This window comes from Schistocerca piceifrons, chromosome 11 (genome assembly GCF_021461385.2).
Source record: "Schistocerca piceifrons isolate TAMUIC-IGC-003096 chromosome 11, iqSchPice1.1, whole genome shotgun sequence".
Lineage (NCBI taxonomy): Eukaryota > Metazoa > Arthropoda > Insecta > Orthoptera > Acrididae > Schistocerca > Schistocerca piceifrons.
The window spans coordinates 41,273,852-41,283,998 of NC_060148.1; positions in this window are offsets into that span (position 1 = coordinate 41,273,852).

Genomic DNA, 10,147 nt, shown 5'->3' on the forward strand with positions numbered 1-10,147 from the left:
GGGAGGGTATAAAATGTAGACTGGCAATGGCAAGGAAAGCGTTTCTGAAGAAGAGAAATTCGTTAACATCGAGTATAGATTTAAGTGTCAGGAAGTCGTTTCTGAAAGTATTTGTATGGAGTGTAGCCATGTATGGAATGAAACATGGACAATAAATAGTTTGGACAAAAAGAGAATAGAAGCTTTCGAAATGTGGTGCTACAGAAGAATGCTGAAGATTAAATGGGTAGATTACATAACTAATGAGGAAATATTGAATAGGATTGGGGAGAAGAGAATTTTGTGGCACAACTTGACCACAAGATGGGACCAGTTGGTAGGACGTGTTCTGAGGCATCAAGGGATCACCAATTTAGTACTGGAGGGCAGTGTGGAGGGTAAAAATCGTAGAGGGAGACCGAGAGATGAATACACTAAGCTGTTTCAAAAGGATGTAGGTTGCAGTAGGTACTGGGAGGTGAAGAAGCTTGCACAGGACAGAGTAGCATGGAGAGCTGCATCAAACCAGTCTCAGGACTGAAGACCACAACAGCAACATGAAGCTGATAAGGTGATTTACAATGTGAGGCACCCTGAATATAAAAATAGATTACGAAGATTGGAGATCTACAAAACTATTGCGGAGGTTATTAGCCGTGACATACGGCCTGGGTGTACAGCTGACTACAATAAAAAGAAAATTAATGGCCTCAGCACAAGTTACTCCTACGAGAAATCAAAAGTACGTCTCGACGTATTTCTTTCTTTTTATTTATGCAAGTAAAGTTCACATGTCATACAAATGATTAGCGTTAATTTGTTCACTGCAGCACCTTGAAGCATACTCAGAGAAGCATCGTCTGCCAGTACAACCATTGGAGTTGTAATGTGTGTGTTCGCAAGCTTCCTGCCTTCAGGAATGTTTTGAATAGATCGGTCAATGAGAGACTCCCGTAGTTTGCTTTTTGAAAACACTCCGGCATCACCAACGTGCCCATTAGTTCCTACATCAACATAGAAAAATTTGTAGGAAGCATCTACCATGGCAAATAAAACGATACTGTTGAAGGATTTGTAATTGAAAAAGTGAGATCCAGTAGCTTGTGGGCATTTAGTACGAATATGCTTTCCATCCATTGCTCCTATAGTATTATAACAGTTCCACTTCATCTCAAAATCCTCTGCCATTTGCCCCCACCTTTCTCTGCTTGTGGGTACCTGTAAATAAGATTTATGTATGTGCAAGCAAGTATGTAACTAATGGCTTTCATGTCTTATTTTATAGCACGAGATGCGAGAGCCTTCTGTTGCATGCCGTGAGCCACAGCCACAGCACAATCATCAAGAGCGGCCTCCCACAAAAAGAAGGAAAGGTACAACAGATGTCATTGTGGAGGCCACCAGGACACTGAAGGCTGTGGCTGATACGGCCGGAACTCTGCCCCAGCCTGTCCAAGGAGACCAATACAGTGCCCTTGCCACCCACATCGCAGCTGAACTGTGTGAGATGGATAATGTGGGTAGTAAGAAATTTACAACTGCCGGAAGTCACGGTTTGCAGTGGTATTTGATGGACGGGTGGGATTTGCTGCATTTGACAACACAACAAGCACGACCATCCACCTCTGGGTATATCCAGGCTGCCTTGCAGCAGGCTGGTATAGAAGAGAATACCGTATAATTTTTTTGTAGCTCTCCAATCTTCTTAATTTATTTTTGTACTCAGGATGCCTCATGTTGTAAAACACCTAATCGGCCTCATACATGTCTATTAATTTTGTAGTTTCGGACACCAATTGGTACATGCTGTGTTAATAAAATAAAATGAAATAAAAATTGATCTTAATGAACATAAAGTGTATTGAACATTTATTTACCTTCAGAGCTTGGCCATTTAGTGCTTTATATGTTGCTTCACACGTTTCAGTTATTATTTTACTTAATGTGCACTGTGGAATTCGAGTGCTGTACTGTAAGCTAGAGTAACTGTCTCCTGTAGCAAGGAATCGGAGTGTTACAGTGAGCCTGTCTTCTTCAGATATAGCAGTTCTTAAGTGAGTATTGTGCTTTGAGATATGAGGAATCACTTCACTGAGCACATACTGAAATGTATGCTCATCCATTCTTAAGTAATTGATGTACTACTTGACATCCTCCACCATAAGCTCAAATAACAAGTTTTATTGAATGCTTCTATTGCCTCGCCGTGACACACACGGCTTCACCCAGGTACGTTTCCTTTTTTTCACCCACATCTGTATCACGTGTGAACGCAGTGCAATTGTGGTACGTGCAACTGTTGCGGTTAATAACAAGTTGTTGTTGTTGTCAGCCATCTTGAACTTTGACAAAAAATATGATGACAGCGTAGTAACATTTTTAGTGCCGTGTCAAAGATCAGATCTTTGACAAAGTAATTTGATATTGTAATACCAGCCTATCCCTTTAATACTATAAAGGTTACAAGAAGACAAAATAAGAAACTAAAAGCTGCAAAAAATGTGGGAAACCAGATTACTGTCTTCAAACAAAGTCAGGAGTATGTGAAAGATAATTAACCCTTGCACTGCACACTTGAATTAAATTACCTTGCACCTCACACTGGGGTCCACAGGACCCCAGTTAAATGTTATCATATACCATGCGTTTGAAGCTCATTAATATACATTGGACTGTCTTATGTATATGGGACGTTGTAAATACTATTTAGTTACCTTTAGTGTTTTTTTATTATTACAACAATGAGTAACACATAATGTATATAAAATGAGTGTAGTACTATTAATAAATAACATTTTGTATTTCTTTATGTTTAACTTTCTCATATCTGAATGTGTATAATGCAACACAATGTCTTACTTGACTTTATTTAGTTAATTTCCCTTTTACAATCTTAGCAACATTTTTGTTTTTCTGTTCCTTTTCTTTGAAAGTAGTGAACATCTCAGTTTGCTGGTTAGAGGTTCTGGTCTGTCTGGTGCCACAGTATCTATTTTCAGTATTTCTTCTAGAGTTCTCTTCACATTCCTTCATTGTGTAGGTATAGTCCAATGTAGCCCTTAGGTGATGTGCAATTAAGTTCCATGCCAGTTCATGCAGAAATTTCCTTCGTGGCTTCTTTACGTCAGTGCTGGAAAGGGTAAAGAGAATCATGGCATTTCTCCCACTTTGACTGAGAATGCCACAGAAAACCCACATAGGCCATCTTCTTGTTGCATGTGCAGTGGTGTAAGTTTTGCATAGCTGATCAAAAGTGTCAGTACCACCTTTTGTTTTATTGTATGAAATTATAATTTCAGGTTTTCCTGTTGTTTTGTGGATGTTGTTTGAGTAGAGCATGGTATACAGCAAGAGAACAACTTTATTCCTCTTTGGGACGTATGACAGTAGCATCTTATTCACATCAAAAGCAAATTGTGGTTTTCTTACATTTTAAGAACTTAAAAATGATTGTGGTATAACGAGTTTATTTTTTATTACAGTTCCCAACATCGTCAAACCAAAGTTTTCAGTCATTGTCTGATAAAGAGGAACTGACAAAAACCAGTTGTCAACAGTTAGGTTCCTATTAATACTATGAATGAATGGGTTTTGATAACTTTCTCACATAATAAGATGGGACAGCTTCATTTTTTCTGTTACTTCTTTGCCAATGCTTGGAATAGTGTTTAGCATGTACTAAGACTTGCAATCATTGAACATCAAAATCATAATTCCATATTTGCCAGTTTCGAAGACATGTATATTCTGAATGGGCATCTGCCATGGAAGCCCATTAGCTGCTTGTCTGTTGTGCAGTAATCGAAAGGGGTCTATAGGGACTTGCAGTTGTCAATAAATTTAGTCCAGATGTACCAAATGGGTGAAAATATTTCTTCTTGTTTTCTTTGCGTGCTGGTTGCTTTGTCATCAAATCTTAGGCAACTAGTCGAAGACTGAAATTCCCTTTGTGACGTTGTATCGCGAAACGGCATTGCCAAATTTAACAGACCAGAGTTCTTCTACACTGGTGTGAGCTGCCTTGTTTACGCCACAGAGATACGAGAGTCCAATGGCAGCTCTTAGCTCTACAGAATTTTTTTAGTGTTATGATAACTTTCCGCATTTCCAGTTGAAGAACATTTGCAAGTAATTTTGGTGTTTGTGTAAGTGACAATCTTGTCTAGCATTTCATCTGTCACTAATAACTGCCATGCTTCAATTGGACTAGAAATAGATCTTGTTTGATCCTTTGGTCTTGGGAGGTGAGTAACTAAATTTCTGGATTTAATTCTTCCTGTTTTAGATGGTACAGTTGAAGACCACTTACAGCCATTCTTACCTAGAAGGATGGAACGATGTTTGCGTTGGAAGAACTAGCATGGGTATCATCGCCCCCTTCTCCAGCCTCTTCCGTACCTAATAGTTCCTGTATTTTGACAAAATCAGGATCTTCATCAGAATCTATGCCTCCAAATGAATCGTCTTCGTGGTCCAACTCGTCCATAAATGTATTATGTAGATCGTCGTCTGTAACGAGTCCATTTACTCATTGTAACTGAAAAAAAAATAGGGCAACATTGAAAGGAAACAGTTATAAGTTACATTCAATATATATTTCAATATTGTATACTTACCAATTTATTATTTTCAATATGCATGAATGAGCTACACGGAATGCACTCTGGGGTAATGTAAACACTATGGACATTCAAAAATCTTTATAGCTTTACACTGTAATGTAGACCCTACGGACATTCAACAATCTTTACAGCTTTACACTGCCACAACAACAATGCAAATGTTTGAGTTAACATCGCATATGTGTAGGCAGTGTTACCAACTTAATATACACTATTTTCAATAAACTGTTGCTAACATACTCTTTGTAATACACAATAAAAAATACGCGGGGGTCTGTAGGAACTTAGCTAAAAGTAATTAACAGAGTATCAGAAGGTCTCATAGCTGTTAGTAGCGTTGTCAATACATGTTTTACGAACATATGACAGATGTACACAAAATGACAAAATTGATCCCCTGCAGGAATTAAAGCACTCCTCAATGAACTCGTGTGATTTCTATCCTACGACAGATCAAGAGATTTAAAGCATTGCCACATAGTTTATTCATCTCTGATAAAAGGCAGTTTTCTGGATAGAATGATATTAGCCATAGACTTGCCACTATACAAAAATAGAGATCCAATGTGCTGTGTCAACCGCAGACCATTTTCTCAAAAGTTCCTGAGAAAATAAAGTACTTCAGATTTATGCCATATTTTGAAGAAGAAAAGAATGGCATCATAAATAGCAGATGATTTGAACGGCAGAAAGGAAAATCAATAGTTTCTGTGTATTTGAATGTGTAAATCATTCACAGGGATTAAATCATTGGCAAAATCCTCATGATATATTTTATGACTACTGTGTGACTTGCGGAAAGCTTTTGATCTATTTGATCACAATGTTTCAGTAAGGAGACTTCATTAATTTGGGATTAGAGGAACAGCTCTTAGTACTGTTAAGTGATACCTGCAAAATAGAAAACAGTAGAAACACAATTAGAACAATAACAATAATTACTTGGATTTTAACAAATGAGTCATTCCGTACCACAAGGCAGCGTGTTAGGATCCCTAATGTTTCTGAGATAAATATGCAGAGATAAACATACTTAGCTCTTAATACTGAAAGTGACATTATTGTATTTGCAGGTGGTACCACCAGCATAACCAGTGCCGCATTTTAGTTGATGCCATAACAAAAAGCAAAATGATATTTGATTCTATAACGCAGTGACTTGGAATCAATAGACTAATTCTCAGTAAAGAGAAAACTAAAACAATGTTTGAGGACAACAGAAGAAGACTACCGGAGTCATCTCAGTAACAAGTATGCTTCAAAAAACAAAATTCTTAGGCCTCACCATGGATAACAGTTTACTGTGGAAAGACTTAATCGGTATCATAACAAGCAAACTGAGTTCAGCTATATTTGTTCTTGAGAACAATAAACAGCTAGTAACTGATGATGCTATGTGAATGCTGTTGATGTTATCGTGACCTATGGAATTGAAATATGAGGTCAGTCAAGTGATGCAAAAGAAATATTCAAACTGAAAAATGTAACCATTAGAATGACCACCAATGCAAGAAGATCAAACAGCTGTAGGCAACAGTTGAAAAAATTAAAATTTCAACTTTCTGCAATATTTATGTACTCAAAATACTATTGTTTGCATAGGAACATAGAAACAAGTTCAATAAAAATGAAGTTATACATAACCATCCTAGCAGAAACTGCATAAATTTAAGGTTTCTTTCACATAACATGGCTTAGCTTCAGAAGAAGCCAATAAAACTGTACAGTTCATTTCATGTTCCAAATACCAGCTTGTGAGCGAAGTGTAAACAAAAATAAAACCATTCCTTGTAAGGATACCTTTCTATTTTGTCAATGAATACATACCATACGCAAAAAGAAATTGGAAATAGGCACACAGCGTAGTATGAAACATAACAGCTATGCCGTTACTGGTTCATTAAGGTTTGTTACCAGCAGTTTCAGTCACATTAATTAATAGAACAGCTAATAGCAAGTCAACAACAATCCTAAGGATTGCCAAATATGGGCAATATCAGTAATGATACACTTTGGAAAATGTGATCATGATGTAAAGCTACAGAATATATTCCTTATACCTTAAGTGACTGTTTATTTCTCTATTGTATGGCATACATTGGTATTCTTATACAATTTAATCACAAATTGGCATCCAGGCATTGAATATAATTGATAGCCTCCTCTGTTGCAGCAAGGAAGTCGATGAAGGTTCGCTCGTGAGCTCGAACTAGCCATTCTTCCACTATGTTCTGGGTTGTTATATTTACACGTCTATTTTCATTGTGAATGAGACTACTCTGCAACAAAATTAATATGTTATTTAATGTACAAAATTCATTGCAATTCTTTAATTTTCTGTTTTTCACTATTGTGTTATTGTTGCAAAGTGTACATAAGACCCTTGAGGAATCACTGTTGTACTCCCAGTTGTGCTTGAAGTATCTATGTGGCACCTGTGCTGATCAGTTTAGTAAATCAATTCTAAAAGGCACACATTGTGCCAACTTTGTACAGTTTACATGGAAATAAGTAAGACAGAAACTCTAGACTGTGTGTGGCATGAATTAATGTGGGCATTACTACCTACTTGTCAGTATTTGTAACACCAGAGCCTTTGTTTATTCTTGTTTTCTACAGCGGATCAACTCTTTGCAGCAGATAACATGGGTTAAGTACTTGATCTCAGCCAAAGAACTTTTTACAGGAAAACTTCCCAGATAAAACTAAAATGTGCATATTGAGATGGGCAGTAAATTCAAGATATGTTCTTATGTATTGTGAATTGAATTACAATGTGTGTAAATAGACTGCAGAGTAGGTAAAAAATATGTAATTATGTATGAAGCTATAGTGTATAAAGTCACTCCTGTGATAATTAGATAGAATATGTGATTGTTATTGTGTATAACTGGCATATGAAATATGTACTTGGATCTGATCCACATATCAGCTAAATAAATAAACACAAATGGTTTATAGTTTCATTTTTCCTACATTGTATGGATGCCACAAATATTAACCATCACATCTGGAATTCTTATGTCTGTCTCCAGATTATCCCTGAAATACAATCAGTTTCTCTGTAACAGTGGAGTGATGTAGCCTACATATGTTAAGTAGAGGCTTGAAAAAGTAAGGGTGCTTATGATCTCACCATTTAGCCCCATAATACACCAATCATATCTCATTCAAAGTAAGTTAGGACCAGCAAACTTACTTTGTGTCCAAATGGTACATTTCTCAGCATGGGTTATTTGTCAAAACTTCATCTACTTGTCTCCTCCAGAGCACCTGGAAGTATATAACAGGACTTGTGAAACACACTGTATAGAGCCTATTTACCTGATATATTGAGGCTTTTCTTTCTAAATACCCAATAATGCCAAAAATGACAACAGTTTTTTTTTCCTTCAGTAGGTGTGAATTTTTCACTGATAAATGCTCTCACACAGTCAATATTTATTATGCAATACTTGTATTGACCACCTGAGAGTGGTTTTGACACTTTGCACAATATTTGAGTATTGAAGGAGTTGGCAGAGCTTTAGTAATATTGACTCTTGCTCAGTATCTCAGTATACTTCGGAATATATTGTACCATGTAAAGGTGATACTGTGTTAAGCAGTTTCTGCCGGGTCTTGGTGATATGCAGACAACCAATACAACATTGCCATGTGAGTGAATACATCAGCAAAGACAGATGACAGCAATCATCCGCTCAAGTATATTCAGGACAGTAGGTTTATTAGATATTTAATGCTTATTCAGCAATTAACTGTTGAAACTAGATAAAAGTATGTAAATGCAGGGAAATAACACTGCAGCTGCTTGTGCATTCATTTCACAAACTTGTATTATACAGGTTGAACACTTCTAAAACTGATACACTGCAGGGACAGGTTCCTGACTGAAATGGAGGAAGAGAGGTCATATGAACATGTGTCTGGAAATGCATTATTGACATGATAAATTGTGCTGATGAATGAAAGTTCCTGTGTCCACATGCCATGTGTTCCTTGTGTGTTCCAGGCAGCACGATTGATGCAGAGAACTGTAAGCAGCAGAGTAGTTTGGTATTTATGTCGAGAACAAGCTGAGGTGGTCCAGAGGCAGCACGACTGTACCAAACAAAGTGTCCTCACAGACACCAACCACATCACACAACATTTCAAGACCTTTTTGGGAATTTGTGTGATGATGGGCCCTCTCAGACAGATTAACATACAGGGAGGTAGTGGCATGTGTGTTCATCAGATTTGGATGACTGGGTTCTACGGGATACTGAGACAAACCGTAATACAAGCTCCAGGCAAGTGGCCCACCAACACCGTTTAAACCAAAGTACAATTATGTGTATCCTGCATGACAACCCCTATTATCCCTATCACCTGCAGTGAGTGAAAGGATTGTCAACAGTGGATTTCCCCCTGTGGGAAGGATTTGGTTGATGGTTGTTGCGTCAGATCACCGCAATTATGGGATTTCCTTCAGCAGTCTTCTTTACTGACGAAGCAACCTTTATCAAAAGTGGCATCATTAATTAATCTACATAGTCACCATGTGTGGGCTACAGAAAATTCTCGGTGAATTGTTGAAGTGGTTCAACAGCAATGATTGAGAATCATCATTTGAGAATTGATTCTTGGTGACCACATACTTGGACCAGTTTTTATTTCTCAATGCCTCAACAGAGGAATGTACCTGGACTTTCTCAAAAATGCTCTGGATGGACTGCTTGAGAATGTGCCTTTAACTGTATGACAGGTTCTGTAGTTTCTGCACGATGGAGTACCGCCATACTTCCGCATTACAGTTTGCTCACATCTGCACAGCATCCTCCCCAGACACTGAATGGGAATGGGACACGGAGGCCTCGTAGCATTTCCTACTTTATCACTGGACTTAAACCTCCTGGATTTTTACCCCTGGGGGTATCTGAAAACCATTGTGTATGCTGCACCAGTTCCTGTCGAACAGACCCTTTGACAGCACGTTCACGATGCTCGTGACACGATTCGGAGAGAGGCCGGAACGCGCGAAAGGGTGTGGCAGTACACAGTGCGACATGTGAATTCGTCCCCTGCACCCCGTGGAGGCCATTTTGAACATCTGTTGTGATGTGGATGTTGTGCAGCTCTGCACTGTGTTGCAGAAGGATTTCTTGTCATTACAGGCACACTGTCCATTTCAGGACACACGTTCGTAGAACCTTTTTTCCTCCAATTCCAGTCAGGAATCCACCCGTGCAGTTCGTCAGTTTTATTATTGTCCATCCTGTATACTGCCGAAATATATAACAGCACGGCTTATGGTACTGATCCTCTGTGACAGCGGCAATCGAACTTAGCTGCTCGAGAGCCAGTGTAGGTACTGTGGAGCAATCATCAGGGCTGCATATGTACCAATCTTATTATTAACTGGTAACCTACAAAAATTAGTATGGCACGAGCTCCCAGTAGACTAGCTGCAGCAGGTTGGGGGCTGACGGCTTACTGTTGAAAGCCAGCACCATTTGGAAAACTTTGTGTGTACTGTTCTTTGAATTAATTTTCTTTCTTCTCAC